Source organism: Sciurus vulgaris (genome assembly GCF_902686455.1).
Source record: "Sciurus vulgaris genome assembly, chromosome: 2".
NCBI classification, from domain to species: Eukaryota; Metazoa; Chordata; class Mammalia; order Rodentia; family Sciuridae; genus Sciurus; species Sciurus vulgaris.
Genome location: NC_136462.1, coordinates 1,071,441 through 1,097,400, shown reverse-complemented (window position 1 = coordinate 1,097,400; position 25,960 = coordinate 1,071,441).

Genomic DNA, 25,960 nt, shown 5'->3' with positions numbered 1-25,960 from the left:
ACATGGCAGCACCCATGGGATTAACTCTGCAGGAACACAGGGTGCCAGCGTGTGGAAGGGTTCTTCCTCCAAATGTTTTCCTGAGATTGCCATGGGTAACCTAGGCAGAGCTTTGTCCCAGGTGTGGCTTCTAAACAGAGGCACCTTGGGGGCATGAGAAGGTATCTCTTGGAAAAAGACCCCCTTAGGGCCCAACATTGTAGGGCCACTAGCTACAGGACCAGCTTGTACAGCATCAAATGGAGACCACCAACTCTTAAGCATGGCCTGAGGCCAGCAGAGTCAGGGTGTGGTATAGCCTGAGAATTGGGGACAGCACCTATGTACAGTAAGTAGAGCAGGTGGACAAAGACAACCAGGAAACCTGTCTTCTCAGGTCCCAGGAGTGTTGAAGCACTTTTCATGATCACCAAATTTTCCCTTAATGTAGATGTGGAAAATATGCTGTCCACAGAAGAGGAATGTAACTTACCCCAAAAGAATTGCATGCTGTCCCTCCTGGCCATGGGCATGAATCTGGAGCACATGGACCTAGCTGACCTAAGTCAGGAAGAGGGAGGCCATCACCATACCAGCACTCATGTGGGGAAGCTCCTGAATCAGCCTCCTGGACAGAGAGAGGACCAGTGGCCCCTGGAGATGGGAAGGTGCAGGGAGGGTGAGGGTGGGGTGGGTGGAGAGGACCAGGTGCAGAGGGCCTTGTCTTGGTGCCCTGCAGCTCACATGCACCTGTGTCCACAGCCAGGCTGTGCTTCAAAGTGACTCGAGCAGAGCAGCTGTGGGCTCCCAACACCAAGGAGGGACAGGTGGTGGGTAGCTGGTGTGTGCAGCCTGGGTCCATACTCATGCCTTTTATTATAGAAATTGGGGCTGTAGCTCTAAACAAATATTTTGAAAATACACAAATGACTTAATATTCTGGAAAGAATCATAAGTGGCTTAGGAAAGTCTGGGATATAAAATTGCTGAATATCATCCTCATCCACATTCAGAACAGTTGGACTCGGACATGAGCAGGGACAGAGCCCAGGATGCCCTTCTCTGTGACGCTGCAATCCAGTCAGTGTTGGAAACCCAGGCAGGTTCCAAGCTGCCTCTATCCAGCAGCCAGGTGTCCTGGACCTCTCAGGCTTGGGGTCATCTCACAGTAAGATGGGGACCAGAGAGGTCCTGGGCACAGTTTCTTCAGGGTCCTGATGCCAGTGGCAGAGCCAACGAAGAGCTCCCACAGTCCATGCAAGAGCTGACTGGCCTCCATCCTTGGTCTTTCCAGTGGAGGCTCTTTCTCTCCAAGACCTTGCTCAGGTCAACCCCGTACACTGACCATGCACACCTGTGGGTGTCTGCACACTTTTTAGCCCTGGGTGTGGTGTGTGGGTGTCACAGAGCCTCATCAGGAGTGTTAGGTTGCTCACATACACCACAGTTCACTCTGCATATATGTAGTTGCTGAGCATTTGGATATGTTTTAGGACTTCCTTCTTTCAGTTCAGTGCATGGGCATTTGGGTCAGATATACTGTGATGGCTGGAGTTATGGCTGCCTCATTTGTCTCTAAAAACTATATGTCAGGACAATCCCTCCTTCGCTTCCTCCACAGATTGCAAAGGTCCCAGGGTGGAAGGTTCTGGCACTTGTGGGCTCCAGGATGACCTGACCCACCACAGGAAGGACACTGGGTGGACTAAGAATGGGAAGGAACGTGGTCCAAGACATGCTTCCCACCTAAACATGGACGGGGTAAGACATGGTATCAGAAGTTTGTAAAGTTCACATGGGTGTGGTGGAGCTCACCTGCATCCCAGGTATTCAAGAGGCCTAGGTAGGAATATCACAAGTTGAAGGCCAGCCGGGGAATCTGGGGAGAACCTGTCTCAGAATTAGACTCATTCAAGGGTTGAATGGAACTCACAGGTAGGGAACACTGTGTTCAATCTCTGGTATTGAAAAGATAAGTTTATTGAAATCATATGAAAGACACTGCACAGGAAATATTATGAAAAACTAATGTTCAGAAAGGAAATATTATGAGGGGCCTGTGATGGTGGACAGAACAGCGTTCAGGAAGACACAACTACTTCTGTGTTATTTTCTCTTTTCAATTTGTAATTTGTGAATTGCATTTTACAATCCCCCTAAAATATAAGATGGAGATATCAGTTGCAATCCATGGTGCAAATATAAAATCACAGAGAAGAATGGAGTGCTTCTTCACTTTGTCCAACAGCTCATATTTGGGAAGAATAACCTAGTATTTTTGTTTTGTTTTCACCCTGGACACGAGTGCTTCATGACCCTCCTCCAACTCCTAGGTGCACACAGCTGGTGATACCTCCAATCCTGTCCTGCATTGGAAATGAGCTGTGCTTCTTCTCCACTCTGCTGCTCCCTACTCTCCAGGGACGCATCCACCTGTGGGCCTCAGAGGTACCTGCAGTGGGGAGGCTGTGCCTCCCTGTGCAGCCTCCTTCCGCTCAGGAGAATCCAGCTTGCAGAGAACCATCAGGTCCACATGCTGCTGCAATGTGTTGAGGGATCAGGGTCCAGGGGTGGGCAGGGAGGAATCCAGCCTGTGACCTCACTTTCAATTGTCATGAACTGAGTGCATATGGATGTAACTGGAGCAATTGAATTGTGTGATTGTTGAATTACATCAAGTGAACCTGCTGTCATGTGTGAGTAAGAGGCATGAATGAAAAAGGGGAAATGCGTCAGGAAAAGACCAAGAATTCTTGTTTTCAGAGACATCATAGATTAATAAGAGAAGTCCAGGGAGCTCCCCTGGGAGGGTGGTATATGCAGAAGCCCTCAGATGCAGGAAAGCATCCCTAACACCTCTCCAACCTGCTCCTGTGACCCTGAGCTCCCTGTGTCCTGCACGCCCCCTGCTGGCCCTGGGCACCCTGCAGGGAGGTTTGTGTCTGGGCTCACACTGAGGTCCCCTCACTGTGTCTCTAGCACAGTAATAGGTGGCTGTGTCCTCAGCTCTCAGGCTGCTCATTTGCAGGTACAGAATGTTCTTGGAGTTGTCTCTGGAGATGGTGAATCGGCCCTTCACAGATTCAGCGTAGTATTTCTGACTTCCATCATACGATATAACTGCAACCCACTCCAGCCCCTTTCCTGGAGCCTGGCGGATCCAGTGCATCGCATAGCTACTGAAGGTGAACCCAGAGGCTGAACAGGAGAGTCGCAGGGACCCCCCAGGCTGCACCAGGCCTCCTCCAGACTCCACCAGCTGCACGTCACACTGCACACCTGCAAACACAGAGGCAGCCTGGTCAGGACACTCACTCATCCACTCTTTCTCTCACTCCTGTCCACTCACACACTCAGGATTTCTGTTCTCCATTAATCACCTTTGAAAACAGCCACAAGGAAGACCCAGCTGAGCACACACTCCATGGTGAGCAGCCTGTGTTGAGTCCTGACCACTGAGTGGGATGAGCTGGAGTCCAGGGCTGGGCTCCTGTGCAGAGCTTCAGGGCCAGGGTGCCTGGTTTTCATGAGCAGAGGGAGACTTTATTTGCATGTCCTCCTGCTATATAGCAGCTCTGGGTTGAGTTCCAGGCAGAGAGGCAGTGAGAGTAGATAGGAGTGTCATGGGGCAGAATGGTGGACATAGTAGCACTCAGGAAAGTATAATTTGTTTTGTGTAATTTTACTCTTTGCAATATTCATCCATTAATTACTTTTACATATGAACAAAATCATGATAGAGGAATTAACATTAAGCATATAACTGAATTGTACAGTCACACACAGAAGCATGAGTTCTGATTCACTGTTTCCTACAGCTCATATCTGAAAAGAGTCAAGTATTTGTGCTTTGCTTTCAACTTGGACATGACTGCTCACCTGACCTTCCTCAAGTGCTCAGGTGGACACACCTGGAGACATCCTCAGAGTCTATTGTGTGCATGACCTGACACTTGGAGGGAGGGTCCTTACTCATCCTGGAGCAAACTGTGGGTGAGGACACTCAAGGGCACAGGAGATACCATGGTGTGTGAACTCCTTGCTCTGTATCAATTTATCCTGAGCTCTCCCTGCAGGTTCTGAGCTTTCTGTGGTGCCAAAATCTTTGTCCTTGTCCTGAGTTCCCTGCTGGTCTTGAGCTTTCTTGGCTATCACTGAGCTCATGCTAGTCCTGAAACCCTCTTGTTGTTCCTAAGTACCCTGCTGATCTGTTCTCCCTAATGATCTTGAACTCCTTCTCTTCTCCCTTATTCCATGATAGTCCTGAGTTTCCTCTCCTGGTCCTGAGCTCCCTGCTGGTCTTGATTTCTCTTTACTAACACTGAGCTCACTGCTAGTCCTGAGATCCTCCTGTTGTTCCTAAGTAATCTACTGCTCTTGCTTCCTGTGGTCTTGAGCTCCTTTTCTGGTCCTTGAGCTCGCTGATGGTCTTGAGCTGCCCCTCATGGTGTTGAGTTTCCTCTCCTGGTATTGAGCTCCCTGCTGTTCCTGAGCTCCAAGGTGGTCCTGAGCCCCCTGCTGGTCTTGCAATTCATTTTGATCGTGAGTAACCTGCTGGTCCTGAGCTCTCTCTGCTGGTCCTGAACTCCTCCTGCTGGACCTGAGCACCTACTGGCCCTGAGCTGACAGTTTTTCCTGAGATGTATGCTGTTCCTCAGTGCCCCCTGCTGTTCCTGAGCTTCTGCTTGTCTTGATGCAATTTTTGTCCTGAGCTACCTGCTGGTCTTGAGCACTCATTGCTGGTCCAGAGCTCTTCTGCTGGTCTTGAGCTCCCAGCTGGTATTGAGCACCTGCTGGATCTGATCTCCAGGCTGGGACATTTGTGACTTGACAACACACATCCCCTGTGTGTCTGCCAGTGATGCATGTGCACGTCCTCAGCTTTCAGAAAGTGTCATTAATGAAAGTTCTTTCTGGATGTGTCTGTGGTGACTCTGACTCTCAATGCAAGGATTGTGTTAGAGTATGTGATATGACCATGAGTTATCCAACCAACCAACTGCAGGCCTGGGTCACCTCCAAGTGCCCAGGATGACCAAGAAGGAGACAGACCCTTCCCAACAGGGGCAAGTCATGGGCATCCTGCTGGCTCTGGTTTAGAGATCTGTTATTCTTAGTACTTCTGACGTATTGATATGAATGGGCCATGAGTGTCTGTCCTACATCTGTCCCTCCACTTGAGTGTAGAGCAGACAAGTCCTGTTAACATCTCTGGCAGCTATATAAATAGCAACAACAAAGAAGTTCATGGGGCTAATGAGGAGAGAGACCCTGGCTACAGGGCCAAGGAGAGAACTGATTCCGACACTCATGGCCCTGGGATCTAGAGTCTCCCAAACTATATCCTGATAGTCCTGGTGAGCAGTTCCAAAGCTGAGGGCTGGTGGCTGTGCTGGTCATGATGGTTGCTTTTGCCTGGGCCAGAGTTCAGAAACACAGTGATGGAAGCACTTCTGAGTCACACTCTCACAGCTACAGGCACAAGGGTTATCAAACATCCTCCCTGGCTGTTCCTCAACTCTTTCTTCTACTGCCCCAGGACTGCTGTGGACAGTTCTGCTGCAGGGCCTCCTGGAGTCTCAGGCAGGATCTGGGCAATCAGGTTCCTGTTCCCAAGTTCCAGGCTGTGGTGGAAAGATTTTGGCAATAAGGGCTCCTGAGTAGGCTGGTTAGAGGGCCTCCTGCCCCTCACCAGGTCTCAGGTGCTGTGATGACTCAGCTGTCCCACTGCAGGAACCTGTCCTGGTCCTCAGCCCACACCTTCCACTAAGAAGCATCAAAATGGAATTTCACATCTCTTCTCATCAAGGAATTGGACTGAAGTCTTCTTTCCTGGATGTGCCTGTGTTGGTTCTGGAAACAGGGTGTTACTGGATTTACAGAATGATATTTCCATTGTTCTCTTCTTCTCCTTTCCATGAAGTCATCTGAGGAAGTTAGCCTTATCTCTTCTTGATGGTTCTTTGAGGATCAACTGTGAATCAGTCCGGTTCTGGGCTTAAATCTCTTGAAAGGAATAGTGAGTGTTAAAATTCATTGCTTGATATTTTCTGTTTCAGATTTCTGTATTCTTGTGCTACAATTTGTGTATGTCACAAGCATTCAGAGTTTCGTCAATATCTTCAAGTTTCTGGTTAATGGAAGATGATTGTTGAACACAATTTCTAATAATCTGGATGTCTGATGAGTGTGTAGCAATACTTCTGTTTTCTCTCTCTTTTTTATCCTTTGGATCCTCTGTATTTTTTATTTCATGTAGTTGGTTCAGAGCTTTTCAATTATCATTTTGTTCTCTAGGAATCATCTCTGTTTCTTTGATTATTTTGTGTTGTGGACTTAGCCACTGAATCTCTGGAAAGAGCAATCAAGCAATAGAAGGAAATTAAATGGATACAGTGGAAAGTAGGAAGTGTGAATGTGTCTGCTTGCTGGTGATGTGATCCAGTATCTAGAAGAACCAATATCTCCATCAGAATGCCTCTCAACGTTATAGAGAACTTTAACAATATTGCCAAACACATCATGCATACAATAATAAACCGCCTTACTATATTTCTAAAATGAGTTTGCTGAGGAAGAAATCAGGAAGCCTTTCCCACTGAAAATAACCATAAAAAGTATTTGGGAAGAAATGAACCAAGGAAGTGAAAGAGCTCTATCATGGAAACAGTGAACACCAGAGGGAGTAATTGAAGAACTTATCGATGGAAGGACCTCCTGTGTTCTCACAGTCATAGTTAATATTACCCAATGGCAAAACCACTCAAAATGTTACGCAGATTCAATGAAATCTTCAACAAATACCAAAGACATCTTATAAAAAAAAGAGAAAACAAAAAACACAAACACAAAAACAAAACAAAACGAGAAACAGGAAAAGGAGTCCGAATATTTGTGTGGAGAAGTTACAAGCAGACAATAGCCAAAGCAATCCTAGGCAGGAAGAATGAGGCTGAAGATATGATATTATCTGAATTCAAATAATTTGACAGAGCTATAGAAAATAAGTCACATGGTCCTTGCACCAAACAGACATGAAGACCAATGGAATGGGGTAGAAGATGCAGATACCAAACCACAAAAGTGCAGTTATCTGCCAGTGGACAACATTTTCAAATCTTGTTGGAGAAAAGACAGCCTTTTCAACAGCTAGTACTAAGAAAACTCAATATCCATATGTAAAATTATAAAATAGATGAATGCCTCTACAAAAAGTCAACTCAAAGTGGATCACAAATCTAAGAATGAGACTAGAATCTCTGTAAAAGCTAGAAGGAAATACTGCATCAATTTTACTGTGTAATGGCAGACACAAAGGCTTCTTCAACAAGGTTACTAAAATGCATATACAAAACCAATAGTGAGTGTGGGGGACAGTAACCAATTAAAAGATTCCACACAACAGTGAAAACCGTCAAGAGTGTGAGAAGAGTCTTCAGAATGGGAGATGTTAGCCCCCTGCTCCCAGGTGGGGCTTTGATTTCCAGAATATATGAAGAAATCAAACACTTAATGATAAGACCCAAATTACCCAATAAATAAATGGGAAAGAACTAAAAAGATCCTTCTCAACAGAAGCAATAGATGTGGACAAAAAACATAGGAAGCATGTTAATATTCCTAGGTGTGGCGGGCAGAACCCGGGGCCCAGGGTTACGCCACCTGCATCCAAAAATGGCAACTGGCATAGAGCAAACGGCATTCTGATTATGCATGGAGAAAGGCAGAACGTGTTTACAATTGGCTGTTTTATAATCAGTTCAGCTGCCTAGCGCGTGGACAGATATACTTTACATGTATGCTCGAGCGAGTGATTGCTTGACCTTTAACAGGATTGGATGGACATATCTGGTTTCAATTGCTTATGCATGAGACTGCTTATACATTGAGGGTGTTATATGAATAAAGGGAAGCTGCTTGATGAACCTTTGAAGTGTACGTGTCTTCTGTCCCGCTGGTCGGGCTGTAAGCGCAAGAAGCGGCGGTTTCAGGTAAGCGAAATGAGCAAGAAGCCACGCCGAACCGCTTGGAGCAAGCCAGGCAAGGAAGCCACAGTTTTCCTCCGTAAGTGGAGCTGCTTGAAGCAGCCCTGGGGCAAGCAGTGGTTCTCGGTACCTAGGAGTCCGGAAATGCAAAAGCTACATTGAGATTTCTTCTCATTCCATTAATAAGGCCAAGTTCAAGAAGACAAATAATAATAAATGCTGGCAAAAGTTTGTGAAAGAAATATATAGATGTATTGTTGATGGGACTTCAAATTAGTACTGAAATTCTGAAAAGCAGAATGGAGATCAGGAATGGACTGCCTTATATTCCAGTATCCCACTGTTCAGAATTGATCATATAGAACCAAAATCAGCAAACCACAGTGATACAGCCACATCTGTGTTTACAACAGTTCTTATCACAACAGCTCTATTGGAGAATGTTCCCATATTCCTATCAATTGATGAATGGATAAAGGAACGGTGGTGAACATATGAAACAGAGTTTCACTGAGTCACAAGGAAGAGTGAAATTAGGCCATTTGCTGGTCAAAAGAAGGAACTGGAGAATGTCATACTAAGTTTAATGAGCCAGATTCAGAGGGTCAAATGTCAAGTGATCACTCACTTTTATGGTTTGAAAGTAGGGGTCCTATCGAAACCTCAAATGTAATACAATGCTGGAAGGTTCAGAGGAGAAGTGATTGCCTTGTAAATGTCTTAACCCAATAAGTGAATAAATCCCTGATGTGATTAATTGAAGAGGTATAGTGCGATTGAAGGAAATTGGAGTTGTAGTGTGCTCAGAAATAACAATCTGGATATGCTTTAGATTGTTGTAAGCAGAGACTAATGTCCAATTCTCGAGGGAGATCAGAAGACCAGAATGGCAACAGGACTGTGGTCAGTGAAGAGAGGGCTCAAGAGGGATCAGAAAAGGAGTTGTAAGTTGAAGTAAAGGCCATTTGTGGTTTGGTCTGTCTGAGAAATTGTCTATATTTTGTCCATAATCAGGGCATTTTAATGGGCTTCCTAATTTTGCAGAAGCAATGTCTAGGCAGCATGGAATTGAAGAAGTGGCATGGATATTGCTGCCTGTATTTAGTTAAATTTATTGGAATAATCAGGAGCAGAAAGCAGTGTAAAAATATTTTTAAAAGGTGGACGTAAAAGGCAGGGGTAAAAGTAGGGCTGAGTAAGTTGCTGTTGTTAAAGACATTAAACCATGCCTGGACCATGCATAGAGACAATGCTAAAGACCACTCCCAGGGACAATGACAAAGATGGCTTTAGGTCATCTCAGGAGCTGGCAAGACCACACCATTCCAAGCTCAAGGGAGTAAACGTGAAAATTCTCTTGAGAAGCAACCAATGGGGCAGCTTTATTACACAAGGGGGCCTAGGAAGTTTTTTCAATGTGCTCATCCCCCCAGATCCTCAGAGGCTGCTGCAGTCGGGACCCCTGGCAGCTGGATACTTTCTAAGATGGTGGCGGTCCTTGGCATCAACCATGTGGTGCTGGTTCTGCAGGAATGCAGGATGCTGGAGTTAGGGGTCATGGAGGCTTCCATCAAGATTTCAGAGGAAGGCCTGGGAGGCCAGGCAAGGTGCACAGGGTAGAGTCCCTGTGGTCACCCCTGAGAAGTCTAAGTGTGGAGATGCAAGGAGGAAGCTGAAGCTTCCAAGATTAAAAAAATGCCAGTGATGTGGGACAGTGTCCTAAGGAAGCAGCAGGAGTATGAGCAGAAACAAGTCAAAGAAAGGAGTCTTGGGCTCAAAGAAACACCACAGAGGTGGAGGTACACATGACATTTGGAGAGAATATTAGGATGCTATGAACCTCTAATACTGGATATGGATCTATAGGACTTTTTTGCCCAGTTGGATTTCAGTCCAACTTTGGTCCTATCGCTTCCTTCTCTACCCCTAGTTTTGTACATGGGAATCTTTACTCATTACCTTTGTATGTTGGATATTTGTAGATTACTTTTAATTTTACAGGAGGTCTCAAGGCATGAATGCTTGAGCTCCAGGGAACTCTATTGATTTGAACGTTGAACAATCTCAGCACTGTTGAGACTATGGGGACTCTTGTAAATGAACAAGATATATTTTTCCTTTTGAGATGGTTGTGAGTTTTGGGAGCCAGGGGTAGAATGTAATGGTTTCGATGTGAGGTGTCCCAAGAATTCTCACAAGTGAGACAATGCAGGGCAGTACATAGGAGAAGTGATTGGGTTGTAAATATCTTAACCCAATCAGCAAGCAAATCCCATATGGGATTAACTGAAGAGGGTTGGTGTGGCTGGAGGAAATTTGGAATTAGGGCATGGTTTTGGGGTGTCTCAATCTGGAGAGGAGACACTCTCTCTGCTTCCTGATCACCCTGATGTGAGCTACTTCTGGTCAGCACCTCTACTTCCATGATGTTCAGCCTCACATCTTGCCCCAAGGAATGGAGCAAGCCTTCTATGGACTAAGATCTCTGAAATCATGAGGCCTCAAATAAAGCTATCCTCCTAAAACTTTCTTGTCAGATCCTTTAGTCAGAGCAGTTAATTAAGCTGACTAAAGGAGAAATAGGTACCAGGAGTGGGGTCACTGCTGCGACTAACATGACCATGTGGTCCCAGAATGGTGAGAAAAATTGCCATTCCTGGCCAGGCCACCTGGATTCCCCTAGGGCTGGTAGAGTGACTTTTTGGCATGTCAGTGTTCTGTCTGCCATGTCCCACTTGGAGGTGGAAACTGTGAACTTGCAGAGGAGGATATAGGAGGTTTTTGTATTTCCCAAAAAGCTTATCTACTCAATGACCACAGAAGAGACAATACTCTTTTTATGAGAGAGGTGTTGTGACGGGTTTGGCCATACCAGCTCTGGCCTCTTTACAACCACTGAGTCTCTATACTCAACTCTCTTTACTTATAATATACAGGTTAACAGGGGGAAGAACAGCAGGAGTTTCTTCTGTTATGTACAGGATAAGGTTGAGTTAGAGGGGACCTCCTCATAGGGGGACAATTCCAGAAGGAGACAGAACCACATACCCAAGCAGTTCCTAGAATCCAGGACTCTGCATCCCATCACTCAACTTAATCTGATTTGCTTAAAAAGATGGGCTCCCAACACTAGAATGCTGAGTCCCCAGTGTGATCCCAGCCCCACTCCGGGCATCCAGCCCAGCTGCCTCTCTCTGCTTCCTGGCTTCCTGCCTTCCTGTCATGTGGTGGAGCAGCCTCAGGAAGCCCTGGGCAGGAGCAGCACTTTGATATCTGCATCCTGGTCTCCAGAACCTGCTGCAGTGCAGCTCTCTCACTGCACATCATCAGCCTCTGGAGCTGCTCAGAGCCCCACAGCCTGGAGTCAGCTCATGCTGGAGCTGGTGACAGAGGTAATCACAGTAAACAGCTAAGGATGCAGCCCTGGGACTGGGTAAGGTGTCTGTGCCAGGTTGATGTGGGTGCTGGAATAGTCTCTCCAGCAGTAAACCTGGCAGCACCATGTGGCTGTCTCTGCAGGCACACAGGTGCCAATGCTGCCAAGGTGAGTTCTCTTCCACTTGTATCCAGATGATGTCCTGGGTGGCCCTGGAGTTCAGGCAGAGTTTTGTCACAGGAGCAGCACCTACAAAGGGAGACCTGGGGCCATGGATGGTGGACAGCCTGCTGAGCTGTCCCCATGTGCATACTCTTCAGCTGCCCAGGGACTGGCTGACTGGAGCAGGAGGCAGGCCTGGAGCTCAGGGACAGTAATGTGGCAATGTAGCAGGATCTGCCTTCCAGGGTTCTCACCCATACAGACACAGAGACACACAGACACACACATAAACCACAAATATATTTGTACACATAGACATACAGATTCACACAGCTACTGTGCAGCCAGGCCTGATGTCTGTGGAGAAAGACACGCCTGACCTCATAAGAGAACACCACGGGATGATCTGAGGCAGATAAGATCCCTCAATTACCCATGATGGGATCAAGGGCACCTGGACGCCCTGCAGGGAGGTTTGTGTCTGGCTCACACTGAGGTCCCGTCACTGTGTCTCTGGCAGTATAATAGGTTACTGTGTCCTGGGTGGTCAGGGAGCTCAGCTGGGGAGAACTGGTTCTTGGACATGCCTCTGGAGATGGATGCTCGGGTCTTGAAGGATGAGCTGTAGTAACTGTTACCACCATAACATATGTGCCCTATCCACTCCAGCCCCTTCCCTAGGGGATGGTGGATCCAGTGCCAGCAGTATTACCTTGTTGTGATGGAAATCCAGACACAGCACAGGTGAGGGACAGGGTCTGCAAAGGATTTGCCAGGCGAAGTCTGGACTACTGCAGCTGCTCCTGGCACAGGACAATTGAGTACAAGGACAGGGAACCTCTGTCAGTCACCTGCTATCACAACCTCCCCATGGACCCAGCTCTGACACTGAGTACACTCACCTTGGGGAGCTGTGACCAGGCACAGGAGAAGACCCAGCAGCCTCATTTTCTGGAGCACACCTGCCTTCCCAGAGGGCTCAGGCCTGTATGAGCAGAGAGCTGTGAGCTCCCACAGCCCAGACGGCACTTGAACCCAGAGCAGGAGGAGGAATTTGCATGTGGGTGAGGCTTTTCTTACAACTGGAGATATTGCGGTCTGGGTGCCCAGGTCCTTAATGCTCCTGAGATGTTTCCCTCACTTACATCCAAGTGGAACTTTACCTGTGACAGGAGAGCAGGTTTAGGGGGTGCTGGAAGCTGTCAGAGGAGCCCACATTCCTGAGCTCAGTACTGCCTCCTCCAGCCCTTCCTCACTGGATCTGGGAGGATCTCACAGTGGAAGAACTTGCCTGGCATGCAAGAGGCCCCAGGTTCAACTCCCAGTCCTGAAGGAAGAGGCCTCAGTGGTGACTGAACAAGAGCAGAGGGCTGAGGATGGTGTTCCCCACGTCCAGGAAAAGAACCCTCCCTTTGTTCTCATGAATAGTTCTTCTCTTTTTTTCTGTGATATTTCGGGGATACTGACTGACTGCGCAGGAGAGGAGGGAGAGGGACTCAAGGAAAGGGGCTTCTAGTTGTGTGCCTACTGCTCTGCCTCCACCATCTGACCTGCTTGTCCTTCTGACTCTTCAGCTAATACCTGTGGACAGGAGTGGGCTGGAGTCTGCCCTGAGCTCTTCCACTCATCTGTCCTGCTCTCTGGTCTCCACATGAGAGGACAGCATGGGAGGGTCTGGGCCAGGGTGAGGGTCTTGGGAACACAGGCAGCTCTCACCTGTAGCCTGAGGCTGAAAGCCACAGGGTCCACTAAGAGCAGCAGAGCCAGGCTGACAGCAGACAGGGAGGGCATGCAGGGCAGGCTGGGTGAGGAGGGAGGCCCAGGGCTCCTTCCTTGAGCAGCATCACTGCAGTGAGAACTGCCCTGCCCACAGCACCATCATTTGGAGGACACAGTGGATGCTCTCCTTAGTCAGGGGGATTCACTGAGAGGACAAGTGTAGGTGCTGACCTCCTGATTAGGATTCAGAAACTGATCGCCTGCCTAACTGAGTGAACACAACCTAAGACATGTAGGCACCTGTCCTTTTTCACTGTGGTGTTGATCATAGCCTGGCTGCAAACACTGAACTTGCAGACACCCACCTCCTGGTGCTGGGAAGGCTCAGGGAAAACCTTGCTGGCCTCCATGTTTCCACCAACTGCAAATAATTGTGTGCCCTGTGTGTGAAGTTTCCAACTCCTAGCCAATTTTCCTCTGGCCATTGTCACAGGTTATGGTCATGATTGTCTCTCCCATGTCGATGCTGTGACAGAGACACAGCCCCAGCTAGTGTAGACAGTTCTGGTCTGCACCTGTGTTCCCATGGTGATTTGGCCATGGTTGAGACATGTGTGCCTGAGGGTGAGACAGGGGCAGGAGAGGCCCTGGCCATGGGGTCTGTGTTGAAACGAGGAGGTGCAGCCCTGGGAGAATCCAGCCCTCTCCATGGTTGCCGTTCTCATGCCCAGCATGCTCCTCCTCCATTGCAGGGAAGGTGGTGAAGGAGTCTGACCAATAGTGCCAAGTGACCAAGGTCAGCAAGGGATATAATTTGAGTTAATTTTCCCTTAGCTTCAGGGTTGTGATGATGAAATGTTACTATCTATCTACATATCTACCTATTGATCTATCTATCATCAATTGACTATCATTCATCTTTCTTGTTTTGCCAATCATCCATCCATCTTCTATGGTATGTATATTATCTATCTAATATTGTTATATTTCTATTACCTATGATTCTTACTTGGTCATCTATCTGTATCTATAAGGCCGTTTTTATCATCTATTTGTAACCTATCAGTCCATTTTTCTGGATCCTGTCCACCAGGCATCTCTGTCTGTGTACCTATCCTCCTCCTTCTTCCTCCTCCTCCTCCTTCTTCCTCCTCCTCCTCCTCCTCCTCCTCCTCCTCCTCCTCCTCCTCCTCCTCCTCTTCTTCTTCTTCTTCTTCTTCTTCTCCATGAGCACCATCTGTGATGAAATCCTCCCATTCTGCTCATGTGCTTTGTAGGATTTAGGGGAAGCAGGGGTTTTCTCTTTGAAACAAGTGTCTTGGGAGTCTCCTGGAAACACACAGCCACCTGCCCATGAGCACCTGGTCATTGTCACAGGGTTGACCATGATAGTCTTTCCTAGATTTGGTTGCAATGATAGCAAAGCAGATCCTCTCTTTCATCCTCCAAAATATTCGGCACTAAGTGCATCAAAGAGCTGGATTTTGAACAGAATATTTACAACTGCTAGAATAAAATGTAGGATCCAAAGCCAACACATTTGCCCAGGCACAAAATTCTTAATCAAGTCTCCTAATTTGTTAGAAATAAATCCAAAGGTCTGTACATGCACATCAAGTTGAAAAGCCTCAGCACAGCAATGGGACCTATTAAGAGTGTGGATGGAACACCTACAGAATGGGAAAATGCATTCACAGGCTATTCGCACAACATAGGATTAGCATCCAGAATACAGAAACAAGAGAAAAACCTTAACACTAAAAAACAAATGACCTGATTAACAAACAGGCAACAGATGTAAAGGACATTGAGTCTGTGGTCACTTTCAGTTGAGGATAGTGAGGTTGTAGGTGGATGTTGGAATCCTCTGGACCCTGACATGGAAGCCACTCTTCTCACTGTGGCAAAGAACATGCAGCACTTTGTGAAGGACCTCAAACTTGGTGGGAGCTGGGCTCACTCATGCTGGAGCAGACTGTGGGTGGGGACTCTCTCAAGGGCACAGGGATGCCCTGGCCTGTGAACTCCTGACTGATGTCAGCCATGTGCAGGACAGGGAGGGGCAGAAAGAGCAGTGCAGGAGAGTTGGGGCTTTACAGTGGCCATGAGGACATATGTGGACACTGGGGTTCAATGTTAGTCCTGCTGGGTTTCATTCCACTTAAACATGTGTCTGTCTTTTTTCTTTTCTTATTGGACAATTCATTCCAGCAGAGAATTTGGGATATGAGATCTCCTTTTGATTTTTAAGGGCACAGAACCAGGTTTATCCTCATTCGTTTGGGATATTTTGAACTGGACTTCTGAGCTCTGCTGGAGCATTTACTTTAGGGACTGAAGGATGAAGACTGAATGTCTTTTGCATCATGAGGTGGAGGGAAATCTTTTTGTTCAGGGATAGATTGATTAGGTTTGCATAATTATTCTCCCAAAATTCCATTTGCTAAAGTTGATTCTGCAGCCCCTTGGGCTGATGTGGACTGGTGGATCCTTTAGGATATAGGGACTTGGGAAATTTAATTTGGTTACTGGGGACATGCCATGCAAGAGGATTGTGAGACCTCAGTCTCTTCCTCCCTCCCTAGACTCCTAGCTATGAGGTGAGTGGTTTTCATCACACAGGGCTCTCTGCATTGACAGTTGGCACACCCAGGAAAGGTGTAAATGCAATGGACTCATTTAGTCATGGAATGGAGCTTTTGATGTCTTGAGCCAAAATGAATCTTTCTCTTTATATTTTGATGGCCTCAGGTATTTCCTTCAGAGATACAAAACTGATAAACTAATTTTATGTTATAATGCTAGGTAAAATCTCTGGGCCTGAACACAAAACCTAGTGTCAGAGCAGACATCTAATATCCTCAAGGGAGCTGCCCTGTGGTTCCTGCTGGGCCCAGGTCACACATGAGAACAATGTCAAGCACACAGGATCTACTGTCTTCAACATGTGGAGCTTCTCACATGAACCTGACTGGACAGCCAAAGCTAGTTCATGCCCTGTTACCTTGAGTGAGTTCACCTCCCACGATGAGGGTGTGGGGCGATGGAGCTGCGATCTCCCTGGAGTTCTGGGGAAGTCCTACTGGGTCAGGAATCCCTGCTTCTAGCTTTTCTGACTGGAATGTTCTCACTTCATGGACTTTCCAAGTTCACCTGTCCTCTCCATATTGGAGGACTGTGGGCTGTTTCTTCTGACACACAGGTTGCTACCATCTGCAGGATTGTTCTGTGAGACTGAATTCTCCATCATGCACAACAAGTGCCCAGGAGGGCAGCTACCAGTCCTGAGTTAAGGTCACATCTGGGAGGAGTGCCCACTCTGCTGTTCTCAGCAGCAGTCTGTTCCACTCTGCACTCACAGTAGCCCTGCCTCCTGCCAGCACCTCTCTGTCAGATCTTCCTGGTACTTTTAGCAATTCCACCCTCTGGGGAATCTCCTGGGTCTTGATGTGAACTCTCCTGGTGGCAGATGAAGGAGAGCCCCTGCTCCTGAGCTGAAGTGCCATGTCTGCATATCTGCACACTCCACCACCATTAGCTAGAGTGAGACTCTTGTGCTGTTCAGTGGGGAGGCTTCTAACTCTCCTGTGCACAGGCTGTTGGTGTGTGGTTTGCAAATGTTTCCTGAGTCTCATTTCTTCAGAGCCACATGGGCTGAAGGTGCTTTTCAACTTGGACCACATGGATCCTGTCTTCTTCTGATCTCAAGTTCCCTTTTAGTGACTCTACCTGCTGGTAATAGTTTCCTGCTGCTGCACTCCACATACACACCTTAATTTCCCTGGTCCCCGTCATTTCCCCACGTTTCAGTTTTACTACCTTTTGACAACTTGCTCAAGTGGTTGGTTGGAGGTGTGTCTGACATGGAGCCCACACATTTCTCTTTCCAGGAGCCAGGCTGGGCCTCCTCTTGGCACCCACTTCTCTCCTGGTCACCAGCCTCATCAGAGCAGATCCCAGGGGATCCCTGGAGTCAGGTTGGCACAGCTCCTGCACCAGGCCTCCATGGTGGGGACTTGGATGTGTCAGCATCTCATGGGCTATGTCCTCAGTGCCCCTAGGGACACAGTGTCTCTTCTTCTCTGCAACAGAGTGGTGTCTGTCCTTTCCTGCATGGACCCTGACCCCGAGGGCCTGTCCTGCTCCTACCCAGCAGGTAAATGAAGTCACAGCTGGTGGTGAATTGTGTTCTGCCCCTGGGTGGGTTTGAGCCCCTTTAACTGGTGGCCTGTGCATCTATGTGGCCAGGGGCCAGCACCCTCATGCTGCCCTTCATGACACGGAGCACAGCAGTGCACCTGCCTGTGCACCTCCCCAGGGACATGTGGGAGAGAATTAAATGGGGAACAAATTCCAGGGTTCTGAGAATCTGGGGTGGAGAGGAAGCCACAGAGGCTGGCAAGGGGCACATTCTCTACTTGTACCCATGGGTAGACCAGGGAGGGACAGAACCAGGCCAGCCTGAGCCGTCATGCAGGAGGCACCAGACTGTGCCTTGTGTGCCCCCAGCACAGTCATGGGGGCTGGGTCTGCAGGGTACATGCTGGACACAGGGATGAGTGAACCAAACACTGGCCAGCCTCTGCATGGCCATCCTTGGGGCTGATGGCTCCAGGCCACTCACATGTTAGGAGAGCAGAGTGAGGACCCAGAGTGGGAGCATTTCAGCCTGTGGGTCATGGTGGGTTCCTCCTGTTCAGGATCTGACTCCTTCAAGGTGACCGTGGGAGGTCACAGTTGGGGAAGAAGGAGGTTCTGGATGAGGACAGGAGCTCCTCTTTCTTGAGGCCAGGCTGAGCAGAGCACTCCCAGGCTGGAGCTGTCCACAGCAGGAGCCTGCACAGAGCCAGGTGTCCCTCTGTGATCCCTGCATGGAGAGGTTTCAGAGGTCTCAGTCCACAGTCTATGCCATTCCCCAGGCTCGAGGTGAGGTGGACAACATGGCTGAGGTGTGTGGGAGGGAAGCAGCTCTGGACATCAACATGGAAGCCCAGAGAGAAAGGGAGAGAGAGAGAGATAGAGATAGAGAGAGGGAGAGACAGAGAGAGAGAGAGACAGAGAGATCCCCTAAACAGAAGAAACAACCCCCAGAGGCACACCCACTGACCACCTCCTCCTCACTCTGTGCTGAACCCCACTTGATCCTGATGCACCACCATCTTATATGTTCTTGAATGAAATGTGCCAATATTTTATTAAGGATGTAGACATCTGTTTTCAACAGTGACATTGGTGTGAATTCTTCTTTTCTGGATGTGTTTGTGTTTGGTTCTGGTAACAGGGTGAAACGCCACATCTATTTCCCACCACTCCAACACTTGATAAGGTTCTGTTGATAATCCTCCCTCTTGGTGGTTGAAGGCATGGCATGTCTCCATGTTATTAATATTAATAATCATTCCTGACTGATGTCATGTCATGTGAAGGTCAGGGAGGGGCAGAAAGAGCAGTGCAGGAGAGCTGGGGCTTTGCAGTTTGGCCAGGAGAGCAGCACATTTGTGGTGCTGCCCAGGAGCTGTAGCCAGGAGGGTGTGGCCAGCAGCTCCACCGAGGGCAGTCCAGGGCTTTGCACCCAGAGGTTGGAAGGTAGTACTGGGATTCCAGGAATTGGCAAGTTTCCAGCTTCACCAGCTCAGAGGCCTATATGAAAATATTGTAGACACCGATGGCAGGGCATGTGGGAGAGAGCCCTGGGGTGCCTGACCCTTGACTGCCCAGGGCATGGATTCCTCTATTCAGCCATCAAGGTGCTCAGAGTTCTCCAGCCTTGGCTCAAAGGAGGCAAGGACATGCTCCCTGCTGAGACTGGCCATGTTATGAACTTCCCCATGCTGGCTTTGCAGGCAGGCAGAGGGCAAGAGGGTCAGGTTCACACAGGGTCCACCAAGACTTGAAAGGAAGGTGTTGGAGGCCAGATGGAGTGTCAGGGGTCAGAGTCCTGCTGCAGCCCTGGCAGGGTGATGCTGGAGCTGAGAGATGAAGCCAGGGCTGCTGTGGAGACCCAGGACAGAGGAGCCAGCAGTGAGCAAGGCTGGCCTAGGTAGCTGCAGGCCTCAGAACAAGCTCCCTATGAGGGGGGTCAGGGGCTGCATCAGCTGGGCTGCTCTGACCCCTCACCCATCCCTCACTGCAATGACCTTTAGGACAGACATGGACTCTGCGTTTAATATCAGTTTTGCTGGGCTCTAGTTTCTTTCAACAGGTCTCTGACTTTTCCTTTACAAATGAGAATATTTGCTCCTGCTCTAGGACATTGGGGTGTGGAACTCATGTTTGATTTTTATGGGCCACAGGTGAGTTATCCCTGAATCTTTTGGGAGTTTTTGGACTGGACTTCTGAACTGGGCTGGAACATTTCCTTTTGGACTGAAGGATTAGGACTGAATTATGTGCAGACTGAATCTCCATCATGAGAGGGAGTAAAATCTTAGTTTTTTTGTGATAGAATGATTACGATTGCATAATTGCTCAAAATTCCATTTGATAAGTGCATTCTGCAGTCCCTAGGGTTTCTGGGGAATGGATGATCCCTTAGGACATGGGGACTTGTGGAATTAATGATAATCACTGTGGACATGCCATGCAAGGGGATTGTCAGACCCCAGGCTCTTCTTCCCTCCCATTTGATTCCTAGTAAAGCATCAGCAGTTTCCCAGAGCCACCAAGATTCAATGATCATGTCCCTAGAAGTTACCTGAACATATTCAAAGAGGAAACTTCAGAAGTCCAGGGCAGGAGACCTGAGGAGAGGGATACTGCTGCCCACCCCTCCCCTGAGCAAGGGGCTCCTTCCACAAGTTGAACACTGAGACCTCTGCTTCCTCCTGGCGGAGGGCTGTACCTAGTAGTGGGCTGAGCCAGGGGAGCAGGACTGTTGGGTGGACCACCACAAGGCTTGGAAGTTCTCAGACCATGAGGACAGGGAGGCACTTCATTCTTAATCAGAGGCACTGAGTCCTGTGTGCAGCAGGCCCTCTCAATGATAAAATCAGCAGACTGACATTTGGATGACAATAATGGTGCTGATGCCGCCCTTCTCCAAGGACACTTGAGTTGTGAAAATTCCTGTCTTCTTTCAGTTTTACACAAGGTGAGTCTGTAAGAATGAGATTAAGAAAACAAATATTTATAAATGCAGTAAAATTTAACACAGGGTTGTTCAGTACCTGGGACTGGAAAATTCTACAAGTCCTCTACAGAAGATGCATTGTAGGGTCTCCTGAGCTTACTACATAAGGCTGAGAAAGAGAGGAAACCCCACAGGCTCACAGGAAAACCCTTCCTCTCCGACTTCCCCTCTGTACCTGCTCCTAGGATCCTTCTTGTTTCTCACGGCTGCTCAGTACCCCCTGTTTGTCCTGAGATCCCCATGTTGCTCCTGAACTCTACCTGCTGTCCCCAAGGTCCTCTTACTGATCCAGAGATCTTGTGGATCTCACGTTATACCTGCTGGTCTTAAACTACCATGCAAGGAGATTTGGGCCTGGGATCACAGTGATATTCCTCACTGTGAGTCCAGCAAGTAATACACAGTCACATCCTCATTGGTCACAGAACTCCACTGCAGGGGGATCTGATTCTTGTGTGAGTCTCTGGACATGGTGACTCCACTCTTCAGGGAGGGGTAGTAAGTTGTGCCTCCATTACCAAGAATGTGCCCCATTCACTGCAGCCCCTTTCCTGGAGGCTGATGGATCCAGCTCAAGCTGTAACCTATGGTGATGGAGTAACCAGAGACAGCACAGGTGAGGAACAGGTCTATGAGTTCTTCACCACCCGGGTCCTGAATACTTCAGCTGCGCATGGGTCTGGAGCCTGGGAACCACAGCGAGTCAAGGACTCAGATGCAGCTGTACAAATCTTCCTCCTTAAATCCATGATACACTCACATCTGGGAGCCACCACCAAAGGGAAGGAAAACCAGGATGTCTCTACGTTCTTCAGAGCAGGTTCCCAATCCTAAAAAATATCTTCCAGATGGACAACCTGAATATGAGTCAGTGGGTTATGTGTTTTAACCTGGCTGCTTCAATGCATTTGCATGTGGGAGAGGCTTGTATGAAGGGTGTAGAGGGAGGGGCCAGACAATTCTCTCTATGAGAGGCTGCTGGTTGTGCCCACAGAAATCTCTGTCCCCTGCCTGGGGTGCACTTCACCAGACTCATGGAGTCCTCATTCCAGGATGGGACATGGGTTGGGAAATTTCATGGAGTAGGATGTGTTCACACATGGAACATGACTTTGGGAATGTGGTCACCAGTCTCACCTCTCAGAGGTTATGGTATAAATGGCTCTGTGTGTGTGTGTGTGTGTCCATGAGTCTGTGTACACATCACAGAAATACATGTTATAGATAAGTATATCTTACTCTGAATTATGGAATTATGAATCTGAAACATGTAAGTCACCATAAACTCTTCTTAACCTTTGGGTTTTCAGAGTTTGATGAGCATCTGAATGTTTTAATCTATATAATTCAGAGGAAATTCCCTTACACTCAAAGCTTGTAAAGTATTGGCGGCCTTTTGGAGTTTTTGAGTTTTGGAGACTCATGGGACTGAGATTCACATTTGTTCATGTAAATTTTCTCAACTGTTTATAGTGTCAAGAGCTACCCTGGGGAGGGTTTGTCTACAACATGCTGCATACACTGATATAGTGTGGTGCAGACAATTTGCTCACATGGTGTCCATTGCTAGCACTGTTGAACAAGCCAACAGGCCCATCCTCCTGCTTTTACCTGTGGAAAGATGAGGTGCTGCAGGAGCATCCTTTCCTGGGGACGGTTCCCATGGTGGAAAGCATTGAGGAGCAAGGCCTCTCAGAGGTGGAATAGTCACCTGTGAAGGACCTGCAGCTCAGAGATGTGGGTACAGTTTCCTGAAGGTGCCTCCCAGCTGTCCCAGGTGGTGTGAATCTTGTTCTCTCTGTTTTTCTCATTCACTGAAAACTTATCACTGTGGTGTAGAGATTACCTTCATGATCCATGTGCACAAAGCTTCTCAGAAGAAACAAGTTCCACTGGACCCAGGGAGGTACTGGAGTCATGCTAAGTCTCTGTAAATTGCCCACCTCAAGCTCATGTGGGCTGAGGGTGCTCCCTGTGCCAAGGGTCAGACCTCTGTAGACCACACTCTGTGATGTGCCCTCAATGACCTTCTGTTGATGAATTCTCAATTGTGGAGAGATCTCATGAGCATGGTGGTGACAACAGAGTCCAGCTCATCTCTCACCAGGAGACACCGAGGATGTGGACAATATGTATCATTTCTAGTCTGAAAGAAAAGAAATTGGGGATGGTAGAAGGAGCTCTGCATTTAATATTTACAGAAGGAAACCTGAGGAATACGATACTTTCATCTACTTTGAATGCCAAAATTTTCTTTTGAACACTGAAATTCTTTGTGTGTGCCCTCATCATGTGTGATGGGTTGACATATTTGACTCCCCGGAAAAGTTATAGGCCAGGCTATGTGAGCAATGACTCAACATACTGCCTTTTACCCTGAGACTCCATGTTATGTAGGAAACGCTTCTCCCATGGGAACACCCTGCCTCTGTACCCATCAAAAATTGCTTAGCACAACTTTTTTTGGCAATACAAAATGATGAAATGACAATTCTTATACAATGTTAAATTGTTCTCTTTTCAATTCCTAGTATCCTAAACAGTGTACCATGCTAACGATGATGTCAACAGTGATTGTTTAGATGTTAGTAACCATTGTTTAGTTTGTACTTAAGTAAGATCATTTTGACCCACTTCCCCTCTACTAATGATTTTAGATCCCATAGTTTTAGTTTATAATTTTGAATCAAAGCTACGGACACTTATAATTTTGAATCATAGCAACAGATTGATGTACTGACTTGTGGTATAAAAATCCCTGCAACCCTCTGATCAGGGCTGTTCTCCCAATAACCATTGTGGGGGCATTGTTTGAGATAGTCAGCTTAATGAAGACTCTCAAATTTGTACTTCTCAGTGGTGATTGGTCTGTTCTTAAGTTGCACCCGATAATATTTGCAGGCCTGGAAACTTCCAGAGAGGGTCAAGACCACACCACGTCTTTTAGGGGTACATGTCAGGAGATGTTCCTCAGCCCCAGGATGCAAAGTCTATGGAGCCCCAACCCAGGACAGAAATATATTCTCCAAGAATCGCCTGTTTCTGTGTCCCTGGGGGACCAGTAAGTCTTTTTCTGTTGGACCCATATCTGGACACTCTGAGGAAGGCTGGATGCATTATTACTTCCCAAATCTTGGACTGGCAAGATGTTGCCCAGGTCATCAGTTCAAGAATCAGGAATGGCCACTTGTCTTTGTTTTGGTGTCTTACCTGTTCTGTGTTTGTTTGTCTCTTTCTGTTTTTTGTTGCCCTTGAGTGTGGACATGGGTCAATCGCTCTTGTGTTTGTCATGTAGCCCCTTCAATACATATTGACCAATTTCCAGGAATTCCAGAGAAGGATCACTGATGACATGACCCGCTGTGACATCTTTTCTCTCCCTAAAATTTGTGAGAGACAATGGCCAACATTTGAGTTTGGATGACACTCTCAGGGGGCCACTAAATTGTCTTTGGGCAGCCTGGACATTCTGATCAAATGTTTTCTATTTGGGAATTTGGGAAAATATGGTTAAAAAGGTTTTTTACCATGTCCACTAAAGCTTACTTTAAAATGTGAACTGCTGCCAGCAGGAACTCCCAACTATTGGAGTTTGTCCACCAAAATGCCAGGCTAAAATTTTGATGGCTGCTATCCAAGAGACCAGAAAAACTGGTTTAGAACAAGACCCCAACTTAAGGCGGCTCTCCCAGGAGACCAATGGAAGCAGCTCCATTGCTGTTTCCTCTGGAATCTCCTTCAGGGAGGGACAGGGCATAACTTTTGTCTATATTCTATTAATTCTTTTCATCTCTGATGAGTGGGATCACATCAGGATGGAGGTTAGAAAGATTTTTAAAATTCTATTTTTTTGAGTTCATAATTTCAATCTGGTGCATGTAGGTTATTTTTTGATCAAATCTATTTTATCCAAGTGAAAAGATTTTTAATGCTGTGTTTCATCCAGAGGCCAATTTACAAGGGGTAACTCTCAATCTTATGAGTTTTATAAAATAAGCTATAAGACCTTTATCAATCTCTTTATTTTATATGTATGTACACCAGTGTATTGTCATGTCTACATTGGTATCAAAATTTACATGTGAGCTCGTAAATTAAAATTCAAAAGATGGATCCAAATGCCTTGAATTCTTGTGATTTAAAAGGTTCAATTTAGATGGGGTAAACACATCAAAGTAAAAATTTCTTTAAAAGTCACTAACTCACAATTTCTATAGGTGGTCAAACAACTGATAAAAAGTTAATTACATAAAACGCCTAATATCCATTGTTTCTAGATTTTTCTTCAAAAGGGAAGAAATGTTTGATGTTGTCCAATTCAATTCTCTGATATCTTGGTTTTAAAAATGAAAAGTATATTAGATTTGACACATATGGAATTAATCACGGATGTGTTTTTGGAGACATCTGATTGCTTTAATGAGTTAAAATGTTAGCTTTTAAATACAACATCAAGTACTCTTAACTCCTTAAATTCCATAGGGTATCATATTTAAAACATTTTTGGTGATTTCATATATTAGAAAATAAAAGGAGTGCTTAAAATTTCTTTATGTCATCACTGCAACAAGGTTACTAAAAGTCTCAACAGGTATTATTCTATATAAAGGGCCCAAAAGTTTCAACTATATTTAAATAGAGTTCTAAATAAATAGCAAAGTATTTCATCTTATGAAAATGGAGTAGTCTACATTCAGAAATTTACAAGTGTTGTTTCAAAATATAAATTTTAAAAAGGAGGATCAACAGATTTTTAAAAATAAATGATTCTTGACTTTTCATTCTTTTCTGGAATGCACTCCATGCAATGAATTTTCCTCTTAGTACTGCTTTCATACTGTCCCAGAGATTTTGATATGTTGTATCATCATTCTCATTGACCTCTAGGAATTTTTTAACCTCCTCCCACATGTTTTTTGTTATCCATGTTTCATTCAATAGCATATTATTTAGTCTTCAAATGTTGGAGTAATTTCCTTTTTTTTTCTTTGTCATTGATTTCTACTCTCAATCCATTATGATCTGATAGAACACAAGGCAGTATCTCTCTTTTTTTGCATTTCCTAAGGGCTGCTTTGTGGCATAACATATGGTCCATTTTTGAGAAGGTTCCACGTGCTGCTGAGAAAAAAGTGTATCTGCTCGTTGATGGATGGGATATTCTATATATGTCTATTAAGTCTAGGTTATTGATTGTGTTATTGAGTTCTATGGTTTCTTTGGTTGGATTTTGTTTGGAAGATCTATCTAGTGGTGACAGCAGTGTGTTGAAGTCACCCAGAATTATTGTGTTGTGGTCTATGTGATTCCTGAAATTGAGAAGGATTTGTTTGATGTACAGGGATGCACCATTGTTTGGGGCATAAATATTTATATCATTATGTCTTCCTGATTTATGGTTCCCTGAAGCAGTATGAAATGTCCTTCTTTATCCTTTCTGACTAACTTTGGCTTGAAGTCCACTTTATCTGATATAAGGATGGAAATCCCCACTTTTTTACTTGGTCCATGTGCATGGTAGGTTTTTTCCCATCCTTTCACCTTTAGTATGTGGATGTCTTTTTCTATGAGATGAGTATCTTACAGGCAGCATATTGTTGGGTCTTTCTT